Source organism: Oreochromis aureus, linkage group 15 (genome assembly GCF_013358895.1).
Source record: "Oreochromis aureus strain Israel breed Guangdong linkage group 15, ZZ_aureus, whole genome shotgun sequence".
In the NCBI taxonomy this organism is placed as follows: Eukaryota; Metazoa; Chordata; class Actinopteri; order Cichliformes; family Cichlidae; genus Oreochromis; species Oreochromis aureus.
The window spans coordinates 38121297-38143803 of record NC_052956.1 but is presented as its reverse complement, the minus strand read 5'-3'; the positions used below and the strand labels follow the sequence as shown (position 1 = coordinate 38143803).

The window sequence follows — 22507 nt, the reverse complement described above, 5'->3', positions numbered from 1 at the left end:
GCACTCGTGATGAACTTAGTTAATCACACTTTTGCTGTTAGACTTGGTCAGAGGTGGGAAGTAACAAAGTACAAATACTTTGTTACTGTACTTATGTAGAACTTTCAGGTACATGTATATATATAAGAAAAGATACATTTGATAAATTATGTATTTTCATATTGTGAAACTTCCTGCAAATCCAACTAAGCTAAACTAATTTTGTATTATTCAAATGTTGCACTGGGTAATTTTGCCCAGTATAAACAGGTTAGTTTGCACTAATGTGGAGAATTCCCAGTAAAGCACTGTGTTGGTCTGGTGCACAGTGACTGTGGTGCTCATGGTCAGATTTAGGTTTGATTCAAACTCAGCACATTCATTAGAATTAGAATTTAAATTTGAATAGTATTTCTGTTCTAATGTATTAATATCATTTTATTATTATATTAATAAAGCAAAAGGTTCAATTGCATTTGTAATTTTCAGTTTTACTGGAGTAAAAAAGTTGCTTCAGCACTTCAACTTTTACTGGAGTATTTTTAACGCTGGTATTTGTACTTTTACTTAAGTAAAGAAAGTCTGTATTTTTGCCACCTCTGGATTTGGTTTGTGTTCATCAGCAACGTGCACAAAATACGTCCTTTCTTATTTAATGTAAGGGTCTCTGCAGCGTCCTACAAATCATCGAGTAAAATGACTCCAGTACTTTAATTTTATTGGACAGGAAATCTTCAGTTCTGACTTTTCCCAATAAACAAAATGTAAAATTCAATGTAATGTCGGTTCTACACATTTTAAAAATGTTTCAGGGGGAAAGCATTCAACTTAACATAGAAATAAAACCGTAACCAGGTGTTATTGTGCTAATTCCCTGACAGTTACAATATTAACGCTTCAAACAGAAAAAATAAAGAATGAACACAATACTTTTCTTACTTCCACTGAGGACAGACTGTCAAACTACCTCGAAGGAATTTCAGTATTTTGAATTCCACAGATAGCAGACTGTCTACAGGCATAACAAGTGCAATTTTTCACAGCTACCTGCCTGTAACACATTGTCCATCGTCAGGCCTCAAAACAAAAGCATTCAAGTTTCCACCCTGCGCCTGTGACGTCCGGCCAGCCATGACTCATGTAATCCTTTCCTCTATAAGACAAGGAAGGGTGCAAATGTTATAAATATTATACATTCGACTGCTTTAATCACATCTTCAATCCAAAAAAAGAGAAGAAAATCCACATTAGTGGACAAAGACATACTCTGTTCGAGAAGCAAAAGATCCCTAACAATCGTTACAAATTTAAGAAAACCTACTTGTAGATTGATATGTGTCTGGCAGACGTAGGTGAGAAAATTGTGTGTGTAATCGGCAATTACTCTAATAACAGTGCTGACATGCACTGGAGGGTAGGGTTTGGGAGCTGTGTGTCAAGCGGTTGGTGAGGGGAGAAGAGCCAGTAAGGTCTGCTGAAAGCCCTGTCAGGGTTTCCAAGTGATGGTTTGTCAACGAAGCACTCCTGTTTCAGACAGCGTCAAGGCTCAGGTGGCTCCAGTGGGCCTTTCTACCTCCACATGGTGTGTCTCAGGTCACGGCTGTCCAGAGTGCTGGCCTTTTTCCACCCTTCCTCCATCTGCAGGACATTCCTTCTTCTCCCTGTGTTTACTAAGCTTTTTAGTCTGCTTACTTTACCACCTGAACTCCCGAGCTGTATTATTTTCCTTGAAACATTCCTGAATAAATTTCAAATATGACTACCCAATTCTTCCCTTTAGCTTGTTGGTTACACTTCCTCCATTACACAGCTATGCTGGGTTATATTTAGTTGTGGGTAAAGGACTCCAGCCCTTTACTGGAGGAGCAATAACAAAGGAAAAATAAAAGGAAATCATTAGCAAATGTTTCCAAAGGTTCAAAAGCAATACAGACACTGAAAAATGGTTTCTGTGTCATCTTTTTTTCCATATGGAAGATGAGATATTTACAGATGCATCAATATGTATGTACCTCACTGTAGCGAGGCTTCAGCAGTGCAACTGTATAGTTAGGATCAGTGGTTTCTCACGTAGGGGTCGTTCCCTCCTCAAGAGGTCATGAGATATGTCTGTCATCCCAGTCATGAAAGGATTAATGGGGTGGGAGGAAAGAAAAACCAAGTTCTTGTATACAAATCTGTGTCTGAGTTTTTTAATGTTTGCTTTTTGTGAGAAATGTTTAGCAGTTTGACCTCTTTGATCCTTATATTTTAAGTTCAGATTAATGTAGTGGAATAAAACCTCCAATATTTTCCCATGAAACACAGTGGAATAGAAAATGGAATAATGACTTTTAACCAGCAGATGTATTTACTTTTGGTTTTTTTCACCAAAGGTAGTTTGGGAGAAGTTTGCCTTCAGGGTTTACTGAGACACACTTAATACGAGATCCACAGTGATAAAAAAAAAAGTTAGCAGAACTGGTCTCGTGTCCGTCTCAGATTTATCGGATTTTTCTCAGGGCATCTTTTCATGCACCTAAAGGACAAAAGTACTGGGTCCCCTGCATATTATAGTTGATGGACTTTTGTTCATGTGTATTTTTTATGTATTAAGGAACAAGGATCTAACAGGAAGTGTACCAAACACCACAGCCTTTATAGCCCAGGCTACTGTACACTAGATGGATAAAAACACTGTGACACACCTCTTAGTTTTTGAATTCAAGTCTTTTATGCCTCTGTTGCCACAGAGGTATAAAGCACCCAGCCGTACAGTCTGCCTCGACAAGCATTTGTAAAAGAAAGAGTCGCTTTCAGTGAATCAGATTTCAACAAATCAGTTTGTGAAGTTTTTTTTCTAGATATTCCACAATCAGCTGTAAGTTGTATTATTGGAAAGTGGAAGCATTTAGGAACCAAAGTGTTTCACCCAGGAAGTGGCAGAGCACGTAATGTTGCAGAGCGGGGTCCCCGAGTGCTGAGGCGAACAGTCGCCAACGCTCTGCTGAATCAATAACCGCAGAGCTACAAGCCTCCTCTGGCGTTAACATCAGCACAAAAACCGTGCACTGTAAACTTTATGGCATGGGTCTCCATGGTTGAGCAGCTCCTCTAGGTGCAATGTGTAGATGGCTCAGGACTGTTTTCATGTTGTGTAATTTGCAATGTCAGTTTCAGCTAGTGAAAGAGGACTGAAAGGGACTTCCAATGAACAATTTAAAAATAGCAGCCACAGGCACCAAAAAACAACCTTGAAGGAAAAACTGGTTAACTTCAAACCAGGAAATTGTCTTTTTGAGTTTCTGAATCTTTTTGATCACAGCTCAGATATTAGTACAAATAATGACACGTTATGCCCTAAAATACACAGAGATTTGTAGAAACTCCCACCCTTATCAATAAACTGACCTTCTGAGTCTATACTCACCTGACTTTGTTAAGCTTAATGCCAAAAAGTCATTTGTGGAAGACAAATCTGCATTTTCCTTGTGTGTAGGAGGGATATGTCACATAGACAAGAAGAAAAGAGGAAGACTTTTATGCTGATGAGTCACATCCTGTGGGATTTGGTTGCTGTAAGGTGACAAATGCACTTTGATTTACATCTGGATGATGTTGATGATGTTTTTCTTTTGTTAAATGTTAATAAAGTGCAGGTTTTGCACAGTACTTGAAGCTACTATTATTATTTTTCATATTTAATCAAGGTCACAGAATTTTCCAATCCTTAACCAGGTGCTGAGTACTGAAACGTAACCATGAAAACATTTAATCAATCTTTGGCTGGAGGAAAAAAAGTTTAAGACCGTTCTCATTTGTTGTCTTCTTCTTTCACATAGAATGTAAAAGTTGTGTGAAAACTAAAGCTTGTTAAAATACGTTTTACTAGAGCTACACTGTAATTTTTTAAAGCATTTTCTCACTCGAACTTCATCTACTGCAGAAGTAGTTGCAAGACTTACTTAACGCACACGTGTGAAATGTTGTGAAAGAAACAAAAACTGGAAAAAGATCTCATTTATTGCTGATACTTGGCACGCGTTAATGTGAATCAAATGCTCTCCGCTAATCATATCGTTAAGCACATACATATAAAAACACAACATGCGAGAGCTCTGTTGGCCATTATATGCACTTGACAGCTTAAGCATAACTATTATTATACGGGCATGTACGAAGCAGTCGTTCCAATTAGTACATGTAAATGAAAGGGCCTAATAACCACCTATGAATAATTCAGATGTAACACTGGTGTCACATTGATTTGTTCATACGAAGACTTGTGTTAAAAACAGCCTCTTCATTATAAATGACCACTGAATTACTCATTTGTGTCATGGCCTGAAGAGTGATGTGGGTTTCAGCATAGTAAGTGCTCATCAAATTATATTCGGCAGGCCATAGCCTTCAAATTATATTCAGTAGGGCAGAGGCTGAAGTTTATTTACTACCTCACAAGAGAAATATTTGAATATCAAACAAAAAAATCCCTGACTGTATGCTTTCAGGTAGATGCAATGTGCTTTGTTAAACATACAAGCAATCTTTTGAGCTGTGCATACTCATAAGCTCATCCTACTGTGCATGCATTCATGTCACCTTTGGAAAAATAAGAATAGGTTTGTGGTTGTTTGCCTAGCTTTATGCTCATTGCATTTCATATTGAATTTAACCTGCTGAGTTGGAGCCCATTCAAAAATGCAGTGTGCTGTGCTGCAACTGGAAAGAGGCGATATTGAACCAAGCTAATGTGCATTTCTATTGGCAAACCAATGCACTGTAGAAGTCTCTGACTTGATAACATCATTCTTCTTTCAGTGTTACACAAAAGAATCTGCATGCTTCAAGGTACCCAATCCAAGAAGATCATTCTTTAGAGATGGTGTTAGCCAGGCAGAACCCGGGTGAAAAAACGGATGAGTTGTTTAACACAAAATGATGTCATCACCAAATTCCCCCTGTCACTTTAAAAAAAAGAAATATTCAGCCGCTGCTTATTCTGCTGTCTCACAAAGATGTCTCTCTGTGCTGATGTGTGTAAGCAGTGCCTATGGGAGGGAAGCTGTCAAGCTTTGATTGTGACAGAATTTAAATAACAGTTGTTGCTGACCTAATTATGGTACTTCTGCATTTGAGGTAATGTGCCTGAACCAGTTGAATGATAAATTAGGAGTCTGTGCATTGAAAATCTATCGCGCCTGAAAGCAAACCGAGAAAGTGACGCTGGTCCAAACAGCGCCGGCTTTGTTAACTTGTCTGTGCGTTTCAGTTAAAAGCAAAAAACACTTGTGGATCACCCAAGACAGGGCAATGTGTTTGACTGTGCAACTTTCAAACCTGGAAAAAAAGAGGATGAAATTGGAATAAAAACCAGCAAACACAATGGCCGACAGGCGGAAATAAACAAAAACAAACAGCCAACATCAATTCAGCAAAAAAAGAGACAGACCAGAGGTGAGAACAGAGAGGAATACAATGAGAAGGGGAGCAAGCCTCAGCAAAACCTTCCAGCATGAAAGACCCTAACCACTATATCTCCTCCCTGATAAGACTCCAGAAGCTTATCAGCCAATGGGTAATTTCAATTAAAAGGGGTTTTGCAAGACAAGTGGTTAAATACCTCAGAGGGAACCTGTCACCACAGGAGAGGTGGCAGGCTGCCTTCACTAGACAGTGAAAGAGTAGGAGAGGAAGAAGAACAGAGTGCTGCATGAATGGGTGGACTTGGCCCCGGTAGCGGCACGTGATGAGCGTTATTGCATTAGCTCCTCGCCAATCACATAATGAACTCTCTGTCAGACGAGACAAAAGTCCGGCCACACCCCTGCAGCACAGCAAAAAGCTAGAAGAATGTGATCGGTAGGATTAACAATGAAGGAACCCTGAAGGGAGGCAGAGAGAGGCCTTTTGCCAGGGAGAGATAGGAAGATTCAGGAGCTTAGTGTTGTCAAATGTTTTATTCAGCCATGACCGTGAGTGCTGCCAAACAGATTAGCCTGTTTACCAAAGGTTCTCATTTAAGAGATAAATCTTTAAATGTTGGATTTGGTGGTGGTGGTGGTGGTTGTGTGGGAGATGGGGAGGGGCAGCATCTATGTCACACTAAGTGGGGGTGGGTGGGTGGCTTGGGGTGGGGGAAGGACATCTAACGCAAGCGAGTAACAAAGCAACTGAGAGGTAGAAATAAAACTTCTCATTAAGCTCCGAGTTGTCTGAATTAATGACAGCTGTAAGGAGACTATGATCAATATGCCTCAGAATATCTCGCTCCCCGGGTAAGATGAGGATCGAGCTATCTTCACACCAAGCAGGTTGAATGGCTGATGTAGATGGTGTGCTGGGATGGGTGGGGTGGGGGTGGTGGTGGTAAAGATTTGACTGTTTTCTTTGTTGTAGCTCAGTGGAATTCTTGCCTCTCTCCTCTCCTTCCCTCTTCACTCCTTTTGTTCTTGTCTATTACAGCGGGGGTGATGAGGCTCCCCTGGGCGTGTTCAGCTACAGAAGCCCAATCTCAGAGGATAATCATCTTCAAGATACATCAACAGGGCAGTTGTAATTTTGAATGACTGGGAAAAAGAGAAGCAGAAAAACGGCAAAGACAAAGGAAAAGATCAGAAAGGAAAAAAACAACAACACGACTTAGCTACCGTAGGTAGAATTAAAGCACCTTTCCTATGGAAAATGCTCCCCATGTTTTATCTACATGGCACACTCCCATCACATTTGCTTTCCTCCCTACTGGTTCTGTGCTGAACGCACCCACAGTTTGGCTGCGAAAGCTTCAGTTCTCAGTCAACTTGTTAGAAAAGGACCATGCCAAGCATTCCACTCCATTTCCAATTAATGATGCTGCTCTTGGCAGGAAAGTAGTAAATGACTACCAAGAGGGTTGTTTTATTTCCCAAGATGAAGTATACACAGCTTCCGTTTCTCAGTCAAGAATTGATAACTACCTAGATCCTATATGACCCACTTTCTTACTAATGAGAGGTCATCACACACTGGGTATAAATGTCAGGGGAAAATGCTGTCATTTCTGTTGGGCAATTCTTTAGTGCTTTATTGACCTTAAGGGACAGGCCAGGTATTCCTGGCAAGTGGCAGGTGTGTGAGTTAGGGACCGAAAAGGACAAACTACTGTAGGGCAACTTTTAATGGAACCAATGGGACCTATGTGTGTTTTTGTGAATGTGAGAATGCTATGGCCCCTCCATGTGCGCACACACACACACACACACACACATTACAATATAAGTGAGCTGGCATTTGGCTAACGATAACAACGTGATGGACGTTTGGTAATAGATTGCAGTGCTGAGGAGCTGCTGACCATTATATTTCAGAATATTCAAGTATCGTCTGTCATTTCTCCACTGACACACGAGAAATGGAGCCAACTCTATCTGCGTGCAATGTGACAGCTTTCTCTGGAAATCTCATTGGCCACCTGGCTATCTCGTTCAAATCAATAACAACTCAGCCTACCACAGCTGTAGAGTGAGCCACCCTCCAAAATGGCAGCCATATGTCCAGTAAAAGCAAATAAATAACTTGCTTAAATCTACACCAAACACTGGATGTTATTCAATAAGTCTTGCACAGCACAATATTTTCTGTTCTGAAGGCTACAGTTGTCAAACTGGCTCTAAGAGTGCTCAAAATTCGAGGTAGTGTAGTTACAGAGTTTCAAGTAGGTTCAAATGTGCAAATCTGCGAATTAACATAGGTCTTGACATGGAATAGCGGGGAGTTGTCATAGAGGATCATGAATATTCAAGCTTGTGACCTAGTTTGAAATGCTAGAGCAGGACAGTGGGGTGCAGGGTAAAAATCCATCTGAACTCAAATGTACCACAGCAATGTGGTAATAGGAATCAATGTGGGAGGGATTTAATCGTAATTACTCAATCAACTGTTGAGCTACCTTCTGCTTTACAAAAAGAGAGGTTTACTCTCCTCTCACGTCTTTGTGATGCGAATGCGGCGTAAAAAGCAGGAAAGTAACACGCTTAAAATAAATATTTCGATTCGACAATCGAGCCACAAGACACTGAGCCTCTCACGCTGGTACCCCATCACAGATCCCTCCAAGACAAAGTGTGAACACCCTTCCTCTGAATCATGAAGCAACATACTGAAGTACACAAATGAAAAGTGTTTCATTCTTCCCAGACCATAAGTTAATAAAAAATCCACTCTGTTGGCACCAGACTGTCTGACACAAACTCAAATTGATTCATAATTGAGTTTGTATAGATTTTTATCCAGCTTTTGCTGGTTACATTAGGGCTTGACTAGTCTCATTTTGCAGTGGAGTGTAGAGCAAATGCAACCCATGCTCTGGGCTCACTGTGCACCGTGCATTGCAATAACTTGCTCAAATAATAACGGCCTTTGAAGGACAATTTTGCTTCTCTCTACTCACCAGCGTGCAGCCACTGAAAGATGTATTTAGGGTCATCTTTTTCCCCTGACACAAGGCTGTTTTATTCCTATTAAGGTTTACATTTTGCATTTTGTTAAATGGAGCGTATAATAACATAAGGATTTTTACATCAAATCCAATTCTTGAAAACAGAATTTGTATTCCTTTTAAATTAGCGCAGCTGTCAAAAGCACGTTTGCATCATCAGAGGTAGATGAGCCATCTGAATCGGTGACAGCTGTGAGGTCACACATCAAACACGAGAGCCTACGGTCCTATCTGAACACCATCACGTGACATGTGACATTCGTCCTGAGATGACGATGACGCTGATGATTATGCTGAGCAGAATGAGTGACAGGCTCCGCCCACTGATTGCTTAGCAACTGGGAGAGGACCTCAAAAATGGGAGCACTTCTGATCAGAGTGACTTCAAACTTGACACTGACATACTCAGGTCCCCAGCAATACACCCACCAAGTCTGAAGTAGATCAGATGATGCTGATGAGACAGATGAAGGACACGCAGACAGGCATAAAGAGGCTGCTGGTTTTATTAGTGACATGTTTATTATTGTCTAACACGAAAGGTGCTTACAGAAAAGGTTTGAAGAGCAACCCTTTTAGTTCTCTTGGGTTTAGATTTTTAGTTTTTTGCTTTTACTGGATTTGTGGGGTCGGTTCAAACTGTAGAGGGTACTGGCACAGAAGCTGAGCAAATTACTGCTTTGCAGGAAAATATATTTTAACCATTTCCACCTACAAATTTGCAGTATCACTTGCATACAAGTATTTTACCTCGCTTTCCAATAGAGAGCGTACACATCTATGCTCTCCTGAAAACCGCTGCTCCTTTGATGAAAACAGTCATTTTACTTCACAGAACAAGGGAGCTGCTGGTCTGCCGCTGCCTCAAATGGTTAGTCTGTTTGTGTTATTGTGTAACTTTGGTGTTTAAAGGGTTAGCTTAGAACGTGTTAAAACACCAAAGGAGTCTGGTGGCTTTGAAGAGGGCAATATAATGGCTTCAGTTCCCTTTAGAAAAGAGCCGGTCTGACAGCAAGATAAATATTTTAAGTGTACGCTTGACTGATACAGATAAAATAAATGTTGTTGCTAACAGTGTCCACAGCAATACATTGCTTAGATCTGCGATCTATAGACTGTGACTAAGTGGCTCATACAAACCCACAGTAGGGACCCTGCTACAATCTGTAGCGATAAAGAGATTAATAATAATAAAAATGTCTTTTTTGGTTCTTTTGTACCTCCATCTGCTTTACTTCCCTTTCTCCCACCTTCTCCTCGAAGACCTCCTCGAGTGTTGTTATAGATTGCAAGAGGGAAGGCTGTTCCTGGTGCCACTAGCTTCTTTGATAATTCAGGATCTCTAGTGCCTGGATTACAAGCCCATTGACTAAGCAACACCACTCATTAAAGAAGTCTTACACAGATAAACCAAACAAACGTAACCAAAGACACACTGAGATCCCTGAAATTGCCCAGTACAACCACACTTGCCTTTGTTGAAGTCTTACTTGTAGTGAGTGCTTTGTGATTAAGAAAGAGGCAGGCCATTCATCAGACACTGCTGTCCATTCAGTCCTCAGTGGGGCCTGTCATATAGGTCTCTATCCAGCCCTGAGACATGGTCAATCTTCAGCCAGACAGCCACCTCCCACTGCGATAAAAAAAAAGACTAAGTTTGGGATTTATGGCCGATCTGCCACAGGCCTCAACATCTCCTTAGGGAGGACATAAAACACTGAGGAAAACAGAATGTAAGCAGTAACACACACATTTGTCTTTATGGCTCGATGTACTGATAATGATGTTTGATTTTCCATTATGTTCCAATGAAAGGTGAGAGAAATCAAGCCCGGTGTCTTGATCTCCTGACCCACGACAGTAAAAGTTCACGTCCGTAATGTAAACCTTTCCCGCCATTTCCGATGGGATTAGGCACCAAGGTGCTCGTTACGTGCGCCTGCTGAACAATATCATGATAATAAAAAGCATGCCCCAAATCTCGCTTATATGCAGTGAGGTTGTTTTTCTCATAAGGAGGGACCCAAGGTGGCTCAAAGCAGCTCTTCGGTTGTAAAAGGAAAGTCAGCTGCCATCACTTACCCATCCTTTGTATAATATGTCTTTGAAGGATCTTGTGCATATTTAAATAAGGGTATATGTGGTGTGCATTGACAGTGCTTCATTAAAAGACTGAAATATTCCCATTTCATTTGGCAGAATCCCCAGTGCCGTATTTATTGGTTGTCCCTGGCAATACCGTGGAACATTAATAAAGCACACCAATATTATTCAGCTTGGGGGATAATTAGGCACCCCATCCAAGAAGATGGTATATGGCACATAAATTCTATTAATAAGCCATATATTGGTTTAAGATCTAGAGGTCCTGGATCTAAACTTGTCATGAGAATAGCAGAACATTATAGCACCTTGGTTCTGCCGGGACAAGGACTAATGGATTTTGTCCTCAATTAAAGCTGAGATAGGTAAACATTCCCCTCCTCGCTGCTTCGTTAGACCACTACTATTTGTTTATGAAAGAAAATAGATGACTTCTTTAATATTGATTAAACTTTGCAACGTTTAGCTGGGTTTTCTTTAATTGCAACTAAATGCAAAATAAGTCACTGATAGAAGATTCTTGGTGTGATTTGGTTAAATTTAAGAAAAGAAGGGTGCTTTTCCCTCCCAGATATTTGCCTGTTTTTGCACTTTTTTCAGTTATTTGCTGCTCTGCCTGCATGTCCACCACAAACCTCACCATCCACTTCTCACATAAAAATGCATAAACTCTAAATATTAATGTATGGATATAAATCACAACAAAACGTACATATCCATAATACCCTCAGGCTAAGCGCACAAATCATAATTTGTGACATTTTCAAGTCAGTTAATTTAGCTATGATTTATCAAAAGAAATACATGAACAACTTTACATTCATATTTCCAGTTCATGAAAAGTATCTCTTAGAGTAACTGCTCAATGATGCGCTTGTTTCTTTTTACTAATTGTTTTGGGACTAGGCAAGGAAACATTTTGCCTGCATAAATAAATAAAAACATAAACAAATCCATCCATACATGAAAATACAGGAAAAACACACCTCAAGTTTTAAGCATTACAAGTTTCATGAAATTCTAAATGGTTATTCTAAACATGTGTGTTTAAACGTGAAATTTTAGGGTGACAGCAAAGCTCATTTTTGGGGTGGTTCCATTGTTTGATCACATGAAGATGAATGAATGAAAGAATGAATGAATGAATGAATGAATGAAGAACTGGAGCAGAGGAATATAGACACGCCCATGCAAGACCACACAATCCGACTCAATGTCCGTTCTTTATTTTACCACCTAAATTCGTGTTATGTTGCTTATTTGCTATGCAGACATTTGCATGTATTGTGTGGCTGTGATTGACTTTCTAAACATCTGTCCCTGGACCAATAATCCTCCAATCTGCAGCCTACACAGAACCAAACTAATCATAGTGGCAAACAGTCCTGCTTTACTCACACTGTTGCTTATAAACAGGGGCTGCCCACAAATTGTTAAGCAAACACTGTGCTGATTTTCTGAATGCCTCGACTGCATCCTCAAAGGAAACTGCTGCCACTTCCAGGAAAAATTGCAAAACTCTATTGATTAGTGGTCACTGGTTGAAAATAAGTGGGAATTAAAATGAGATGTACTGAGATGCTAGATTGAGGGTGTAAACCAGGCGAGTAGTTCAGGACATTATTGTCTTCAGAATGCATCCATGTGAAATACAGCCTTCAAATACAGCTCATCTTAATCTATCTAACACATTTTGATCATTTCATGATTTATATCATGGGACACACACATGTATGTTTTACAACCTGGCCACATTCAGTTTTTATATTATCCATGTCATTATTTTTTCCAGCTAATTTCTGGTAAATTAAACAAAACCCAAATCATTCATTCTGCTCCATCTTTGGAGTTGAGCAATGTTCTGTTTATAGCAGATGTGATTATGTCACAAATAACAGCCTATCAACACTGAAGGCTAGATGAGTGCACGGTAGCACATGTGCAGACTGGATCACCTCTGGAGAGCAAGCAGAGCCGTGTTTCAAAAGTAACAGATATCATTGAAGATGCAGCAAACACCACAACACAACAGCAGGTCTGCTTTCATGAGCACGATCATGCTCAGTTTTCCAGTTTCCCTGAAAACAGTTGCAGGAATAAATAGATAAATATAATTTAAAAGAGATCATTTATTTGGTGATAGGATAGATAAAGAAAAGGTATATTAAAAGGAAAGTTGGGCCTGGGCCCATCTGTTATTCTAAATTTTGACAAGAAGACTTTATTTATTTTGTAAAATTAGCAACATTTACTGTGAAAGATCAAAAGGACAAAAACTAAAAGCATACAACTAATTTCCACACTGTCAGATTTACACACTTTAATTCACTGAGATCTATAAGAATAAGATTTGAATGATCTGACTCATCCTTTACCTTTACAGTATTTGCTGGATGGATCTTGCATGCATGCGATTTGCATGAGAGAACTGCAGACATCACATCCAATTATTAATATTACTTCTGTTTCTACTACTGTTTCACACTTTATTAAGTAACACTGACTTTATCATAATGGGTTCAAAGAGAAAGTTTATTTTATATACTTGTCAGGTCCACTTAATCCTGAATAGCTAGGAGAAATTAAAAATGCATCCCAAACATGAGCTCGGGTCTCAGGAGGTTAAATTGATTAACAACAATCAGTGATATGTTACGCATACTGATAATCCTGTCAGAGAGTGAATGATATGCTTTATCTATGACCCACTTATACTTTAGCAAGATTTAGCTTTTAGCGAATAGCTATTGATGTCTTGTCGGCTTATTAGCCACAAACTGGCACATATCTGGGCAGAAATTACAAGTATGGTAGCAAAACTCATCCTTTTTGTGTCAGATTGAGAGATGATATATGCTGACTTATGGGATATCAAAATAATCTAATTATACCTGAAAACACTACTGGTGTGTATTCAGGTTTGGTGTAATGCTCGGGTATCTGAGAGAGCCATACTTCTATTTAAATGTTTAGTCTGGTTGCATTTAATACGTAGGAATTTGATCCATTAAAATTCTTTGTTATCTGTGCCTCATTACACAGTACAGATTCTTTTAGCTAAATTTGGTACAGTATATGCACTTCATATTGCTCTTGCTAAATAAATAAAATCCAAAGATTTGATTGCATAAAAAGGCAAGTTTCTATATTCTGCACTTTATGTTGTAGTGGATCCATTTATTTACAATTTTTAGAAATCTACACGCAGGATTTGAGCAAATACACGAGGGGAATCTGGGGGGATTACGCTGACAGTTTTGTTTTATGAAAGACTTTGTCTACAGTGACAGCGACAGCTCCCTGCAACAGCAAGAGAGCCCTGTTGCACTGTCCTTCACTGAAGCCTTTTATATTATGAGTATGCAGCGTTCCCAATAATCATACCTTTTGATCCCTGTTTGAAAAGAATGGATCTAAGTGAGAGACGGGTTTTATCTCTTTGAATACGGCGAATGAGGCGCTCACATAACATTCCTAAAATGACTGCAATAAAGTTCACAATGACTGGATTTGCTTACTCCATCCACCTAAGCCCACCACCAGACAGCTGAGTCATGCCTGGCTGCCAAATGGGTCCCTATCAGCAACAGTGAAGTGGCAGGACCCACTTAAACACAGGCTGAGCCAAGAAACCGATCTCCTGTGAGAAGAATGCCTGGCTCTTCCCGCGTCATGTAGTGGTGCTGATGGGCTGATAAAGGTTTTGCCAACTTGATTCTTCGCTTCCTGTGACACTTATGATCAGTCAAAGGTCCCGGAGATGCCATTTTTTTCCCAATGTGGACCCAAAGGATCTAAAGGGTAATTGTGACAAGCTGCTGACCCCTGTGCTCGGGTCAAATGTCTTCAGGAAACAAACAGTGAGGAATCAAAACTATTTTGGCTCCTTAACACTATCTAAGGACTCGTTCCCATAAGACTTATTTTCTTATCCGTTTCCTCAGTCAGATAAATGCCACACATAAGTAAACTGTGATGGGTCTTACTGACAGCCAGTGATATGGCAGGATGTGCTCCTTAGAGATTTGTTTGCTGATCTTCATGTTGTTAAGACGTTTTTCATACTATTGGAAGACAGTTACTGCTCTAAATGAGAATTTTAACTACGGCTTTATGGCAATGTCAAGCTCAAACGGGTCCTATCAAATCAGGAAATGAGGAGGTAAATGAGAGATCATTTACTGCAAAACTATTTCCGCAGTCGTGTAGTAGATGAAGAATACAGGCATATTTGGCAGAGAACAAACTGCTTTCCTTAAACAGTTAAGAATAATGATGGTCACCGATTGATTTAACAGCAGAGTGCCCTCTGACACTAACTACGCAAATACATTCTTACCAAACTCATTAAGTTAACAGATGATTTCCCATGGAACTGTTTGTTTATGGGTCTAATTTATCTGAGATATGTCAACAGCTAGTTTCTCATGTCTGCAGCGTTGTATATTTAAACTTTTTCACACCTTTGATTGATACGAGTGATGAGGGAAATGCGAAGCTTTAATATATGTAGTCTTTATTTCAGATGTCAAAACACACAGATTTCTACAGCGCATGTGGAACATAAGATGGCCTGTAGAAAAATATAAATATATACAGAGGAAAAAAGCAACTTTTTCCAGCATAAAAAGTTATTTGCACCGTAATTAGTATTCGTTTTAGTCAGTCTTTCTGTTCTTCACACAAATGTAACTTTCCCACTCTCATTTTAAAGTTGATTTCCACAAAATATTCTCACGGTGGAACTGCAGCGATGACCTGGCCTGCTGGTTGGCACAGAAGGGGTGAAAGCAATTTTACACTTGTCCCACAGTCTAGTCTTTTATTTAAAACATCTTCTTCTTCTTCTTGTTATTATTATTGCTCCATCCATTTGAAAAAGCACACGGTGCTCTGTTGATTGTGCCACAGATCGTGCATCTTAAGGTAGTTCCATTTTCAGGGAGTTAGTGTACAATGACGTGCTAATGGGAGGATAGCACCGGCACTGTCCACAGCTGAATTTATAGTCTATATACATGATGGACATAGCCAGTGTGATGTAACCCAAGTCATGTGACTTTATTTCTATAGCAGATTTAAACAGACGCTGACCAAATTAATTTAATAATTAATAAAGTGTTTTTTTGGACTGCACCACACAGCAAGCTGCATTACTTGTCACCAACACGCGTCCCTCTTTTTGCAGGACTGCACAACATTTCTATCCCTTGTCCCCCCGTCCTACATGTTGAGACAGTGCTCTACATTTTGACTGGCTCTGCAAGACAAAGACTTTTCTGAAATTTGTCTTTTATTCAATGTGAAGGGAATGCTTTTTTATCCCATAAGTCACAAGCTTTGTAGATTTTGTTGAACATGATGGTAACTACCACAAAGGGTGGGCTTATTTTTCAATTTCACACAGGAGAAAATATGGTGACACAGATAAATGATCGGATATACCTCAAAGAAGAGCACACATATATAAAGACTATCACATGAGACCATAAGCATAAACTTCAGCTTCTTTTTAATTCCTACAGTATTCACTTAGCAATGAATAATGCTTGCTAAGTGATTGCTAATTAATCCCACTTAGTCCCATGGAAATATTGCCCCACATTTAGTTTGTCTGGACTTGGTCACCCTACCCACAGCTCAAAGAGGTCCAGTTCAGTGACTCCATTTAGCAAAGGTGAGGTCTAGCAGACACTAATCAGCTACACATCTATTAATCAATGCAGGGTAAACCCTAACTTCACTGTCCAGATGGATGAGTAAGTCCTCCGGAGTTTTTGTGAAGCAAAAAATGATCCACACAAGCTTAATGCAGTGACGTTGGGCACATTATATGCTAAAACAAGTCTGCCCACATGTACACAGGTATTTTGGAGCACTAGCTTTTTCTATGCATTTTCTACACATAAATGGCATTTTAGGTTAGTGAAAAAAGAGCTCCTGAAAAACTCATTGGAGAGTTCAGACCTTCCTTTTCATTTGGAAAAGAAAAACAAAGATTTAGTGTACCTTTATTCTTCTTTATTCTTTTTTCTCATGAGGCTATTGATTATTGTGTGCATTTGGCATTTTTCTTCAATATCAGATATAAACAAAATATTATTACTGTTAATCTTACTATTTGCAATTTTTACTTGATTACATGTACACAAACAGTTACCGGGTCTTTATTTACAAAGACTGAGAAATCGGAGTGAGCTTCAGAACATTCAGGAACATTTTCTCCCTCTTCTGATTGGCTAATATTTCAGTAAGGTTAGGCTTATATCACCACCTGTTACTTTACTCTTGACAGCATGGCCAGATATTTTTCAAAAATGATGCTCATGTGGATGTGGTTATGTACAAAAAAAAGCCCATCCATCCATCCATCCATCCATCCATCCATCCATCCATCCAATTCAGGCTGCAGTTAAGCTGGAGCCTATCCCAGCTATCATAGTGCAGGAGGCATGGTACTCCCTGGGCACGTCGCCAGTCTCAGGGCTGGCAAAACCTCCTCTTTAAAAAATGCCTGTGTTTGTGTCAACACACAGAGGTGGTTGCTTGGTCAAACCCCACAGTAACCAATACGGCCATAACCATGTGTAACTAGTTACCTAGCCGTGTAACCTGCAAGAAGGTGTAGTCTGTATGTCCACCTTGAATTAAGTCTGTAGCATATTGGGCATAAATGCCAAACACACAAAGCTTCTCCTTTCACTGATGAATAGCACTACAGGCCTGCGTGGTCTCTCTCAGATAAAGTCTAGGCTGCTGGTGTTATGATTGTAAGTGTGGTGTAATTTAAATATTGCATTAACTAGTTGAATGTTTGATGTTTCATATTACTTTTGTATACAGCACATCATAAAAGAATTCCTCATGCTGGATGCAGGCCATGAGTGTAAAGTGCACCTAAGGTAACCCTTTTTTATACTTTGTGTATTTGTGCTGGTGACTAATTGTGGCAGATGGTAAAAAACATCTTTCTACTGCTGCAGTGGTGTCACTACGGCTTTGAACGTCTTGGTGTATTTACAATTTCTCTGTTTGTCTCATTGCATTTTGATTTTTTTTACAGTACCAATGTTTCCTTCTTTTATTTTAATCTTTGGATTTGTAGTTGTTTTATTGTCAGCTGCATATTTTTCTAAGGTTTATAAAAACACTGAACACAATATAACACCTAGTGTTTGTCAGTTTGCGCCACGGCTGGATATTTCAACAAGACAACGACCCTAAACACTGCTCAAAATCTGCTAAGGCATTCATGCAGAGGAACAAGTACAACTTTCCGGAAAGGCCATCTCAGTCCCCACACCTGAATATTATTGTAAATCTATGGTGTAATTTAAAGCGGGCTGTCCATCCTTGGAAGGTCCAAAATACCTTCAACCAGAATCCAGACTCTCATTGGAAGCTATAGGAAGTGTTTGGAGGCTGTTATTTCTGCAAAAGGAGGATCTACTAAATGTTGATGTAATTTTTCTGTTGGGGTGCCCAAATTTATGTACCTGCCTAATTTAGTTTAAGTAACTATTGCACGCTTTCTGTAAATCCTATAAACTTCATTTCACTTCTCAAACATCATTGTTTTCATCTACTATATGATATATTTAAATGAAATTGCTGATCCAAACAACCAATGATTTATGAAAATCATGAAAATTGTCAAGGATGCCCAAACTTTTGCATACCACTGTATAATACAGCACAGTCACCATAGACCTAATTATGATATGTGTTGTATGTATGGTGTGTATAGGAGTGTAGTTGGATGGATGTTCACACGCACAGGCAGAAAACAAACAGGAGAGTCACGTCTGAATTGAAGCTTGCTCAGGTGCCCAGTTGCTCCAGTGCATCACACACTTGGGCCTTATTACAGCTATTTTGTAGATTATTTAGAACACGATTAATCTTTAAAGTCTTTGAAGGATTATTAAATAATTCACAGACAGGCCTGCATAAATGTAACAACACAACAAATTTTAAAGTCACAGTAAAATAATAATTACTGGAACAGAATATGTGGGTGAGAAATACAGTTGTTATAAATACAATGTTATGAATGTACAAAACACAACATTTTAAAAAACTTGAATGTAATAAAGTTGACTCCAACTTTCAATCAGAAGTAAGTGGACACAGAATCTGTCCTGAAGATGAATGATTCTTGCCATACATTTATTTACAACCCTAAACAATGAGGACATGTTATAGAGAATTTTCTTCATTAACAAGAGCAGCAAAATATCCAACAGATGATGGGACCGTACAGTGCAGTTCTCAGACAGACAATGTAAGAGCACATCTGAAGCAGATCTTTCAAGATGTTAAAACATGTACGTGCAAATTGCTTTACTTAAGCAGTAAAGCAAAAAAGAAAAAAAACACTTACTTTTTAATGTTTTTGTAAAATTATGTGTGTGCAATTTCTTCAGTTAATTAATACCAAGATGTATATAAAATGAACAACAAGGACCTTCAAATTCAGAATTATTCTGGAACAAAAATACAGTGAAACACAACTACACTGAAAATGATCAAATATTTAATCCAAGAAGGCAGAGCAAAATGAAATGTGATGAAAAATGAACATGTAGTAGACCACAGTGTTCTTGGATTTGCTGCTTGTTAAAGCTCGCACTGAGGATTAGATTTTTTCTTTTTTTAAAGATGGTTGTTTGTACGTTTTCTAAAACTTGAGTCAGTGCAAACACAAAGCCCTTCTCCTAAACATTTGAAGCAGAACAGATGGGCCTCAATCCAAAGGTCATGTTGTCATATCACAAATGGACTTATGATGCAGACATATGTGGCAGCTCTTTAGAGCTTATGAGTCATGTTGTCTGGGGTGGCAGCTAAACGCTAGCCTTGCTTGTAATCCACAGTGCTCAGCCTCCTTTGGGAGAAACTGCAAACAGTACCTTGTCAGAGCACATAAGCAGTAACCTCAGCCACACACAAAGCTTGTTAACTGTAATCTAAAGGAAACATATTCATACAACATGTGATTTAGAAAGAGAATTTATGCTGAGTGAAATCTATTCTTATGCTGAGCTGCATTTGTAAAGCTAACACACTTACACATTCAATATTCTTAAAGGAAAATTCCTGTGTAGGTACAGAGATTAAAGTTAATATTCTGTGCTTAGTTTTCATGTTTGATTAGTATTTACCAACTTTAACCTCAATAAGGAACGTTTAACACCCAGTATCAAAATGATCAAATACTGATTCATGTGAACTAATATTTCTGGCAGGGCGGGGTGGGGTGCTTTCCTGTATTTACCTCAAGTAGTTGTCACTTGTCCATATGTCATATATATGTTTTGCATGTAAAATTCACAAAGTGCCACAGAAGCTTTCTCTATAAAATGCACCATTTTTTCACTGACTCCCAACACGAGCCTCTTTGGGCCCAACCTCTTTCTGAGCATCTAAAATTCAGGGTTTAATCATAGTCTACAAATATCCTTAATCCCTTTCACAAGATCATTCTATAATCTGCAAAAGAAGGACAAAAAGTCTACTTCAAGATGAATTCAGTTGTAATCCTCGCATATTGTGATGTATTAGAACATAGCATCAGACAAAATATTTGTTCCTTATTACGTAAAGCCCCCCTCTTCCCTTCTTATCAATAATAAAATGCAACGTTAGAGTAAATATAACTGAAAGCCACTTCTTGGGTCTTTTGATTTTAATGAATGAGCTCCACCCTGAATGTTTCCTTACACGTGGCCTCTTACTCTTCCTTTTCCATCTAACTGTTGCACCTTTGTTTAGGCAGGCATTAACAAATCCCATAATTTGTGCATAAACACAGACTCTCAGTGTGCTCTGCAGAGCTGCTGCTGTAAAATATCAGCATTAGCCTGGATTTCACTGGGGAAGCCACAGGGTTTAGTACCACTGTCCCTTTATAGCAGAGAGGTTCACATATTTGTCCCCGTGTCTGTGCATATTTCCTCCAGGTGCTCCAGTTTCTCCCCACAGTCCAAAGACATGCAGCTCAGGTTAACTGGAGACAATAAACTGCCTGTAGCACAAATGTGGATCTGTCTACTGCAGGGTAGCACAGTGATGGATTGGCAGGTGCTTTTTGCCTTTCATCCAGGGACAGGCTTCAGCCTTTCCACAAAATAGGAATTAGGTACATAGTGGATGACTTTCAATAGCAAGTGTTGTTTGACACATGATGGTATAACGGTGTAAGTCACGTGTAATAAGAATTGGGCTCAGGACAAAACCTTTGCATGTTGTGCTTTGTGTTTTTTATGTGGACACAAAAAACTATAAAGATAAATGTTTAATGAGTTGAATAAATTAAAGGTTTGGTTAGAATCCTTCCTACTATATTCTGAAGTAAAAGATCTGCTCATGTTGTGTAGCTACACGTTTTTTTTAAGTATGCTTGTAGGAAACAAAGCGCACAACACAAACAACACAAAGAAGAAAATATCTTCCTGCTTGTAATTGGACTGACTGTTTTGGAAACTTTCTGCTCCCAAGAGTAATGTCGATTTTATTTCAAACAATTTTTTGAGCACCCTGGATTCATGTTTTTCATAATAATGGATAGTATGTGTATTCCTCGTGTACATGTTTCAAACTATTTGGTTTGTTAATTTATGCTGATTAACTGTTTCCTCGGTAATTATGCTCAAGTAATTACAACATAAATCTTTTGTGTGTGAATTCCCTGCACAAAACTTCAAGCGCAGATTCAGTGACAAAGATGACACGTTAAAAAAAACAGATGAATAATGTTTAATTTTAGGCAGTACATGTAAATCAGAAATGTTTCTGGGCAACAGGAACATGATGGGTTGAAAAAAGGCCTCACCCTCTCTTGAACCGTCTATGATGAGGAGCTCAGATGGTCATTTTTAGAGCAAGGATAAAGGGTCCCGTTGGGGGTCTGAGTGCACAAGAACCCATCTGCAGGTCTATCGGAAAAAAAAAAATGGCAAAAAGGAGTCTGCTGAGGTGGGCTCATCTACATTCCCCTGACACTGTGCAGGACCCCTGGAGGACTGGCCAGGACATAGGAAGTCATAAATGATTTTCTTACCACCGCAGGTCCTTACTGTTTCAAGAAAATGACCAGAACGTATGAGATAAAAAGGAAACGTGTTTTGAAGCCCCAAGAGTCAGGAGAACGTGCACGACAATGCAGAGCACAAAAAGCAACCACAAAGAAGTTATAAGTGCAATTATTGTAGTTCTTGTTATTCTTTCTCGGTGTCTGAAAGCTTATGTTACCCATGAAGCTATACAGTTCTCTATTGAAAAATTACCAAACTGCTTTTTGTAATTTTGGTGTTAATTATTAACCCAGGTCATCGGCCTATTACTTTGCAAGGTATTGACAAAGCCTGCTGCGCGCCCCCTCCCCCTTCTATCCCAACAAACCCAAATTGAAGAATCATTGAACAAACTTTTTCATGTAATCATATGCATATTTTATTCATGTAATGATATGCTATAATAGCTAAATCTTTCCGTGTCAGCAGTTCCTGTATGCATGGCCCAAACAGAGTTTCCTGTAACAGAATAGATAAACAGCGTTTGCCAATAAATATCAGAATAAGTGGCTTAATTTAGGACGCTCAAAAATGCACATTTCCCCTTAGTTAAATCCACGGTGCATTTCCACCAACTTAATTACACAGAATCCTGTGCCCTACTTATATCTACACACTATGGTTTTTCTCACAGGGGGGGGTCCCAAGCAGCCAGTTGTAATAAATATCAGACTCCCCGTGAAAAACAGCTTACCCAACTTTGAAGGCAGTAGCTCCAAGATGGCTAAGCTGCTCCCAAAACAGTAAAAGCTGTCACGTATGACTTGTGTGTGGTGATGAATCAGCTGGAAACTAAATCAGAACTGCTAAAAAAGAAAAATTCACATCCACTGTATCATATTCTAATAAACCACATTCCCTACCAGTTGGGGGGGATTATGACTGTCCATTTGTC

The 22507-nt window shown here is 39.2% G+C and overlaps 1 long non-coding RNA gene across 1 annotated transcript in view; it reads right to left on the bottom strand.

Moving 5' to 3' along the window:
• Positions 1–21313: 21313 nt before the first annotated feature.
• LOC120433284 overlaps positions 21314–22507 on the bottom strand; it is a 28106-nt gene continuing 26912 nt past the window's right edge. Inside the window, exon 5 of the long non-coding RNA XR_005608461.1 lies at positions 21314–22071. This is a non-coding gene — a long non-coding RNA (uncharacterized LOC120433284). The remainder of the gene's footprint in view (positions 22072–22507) is intronic.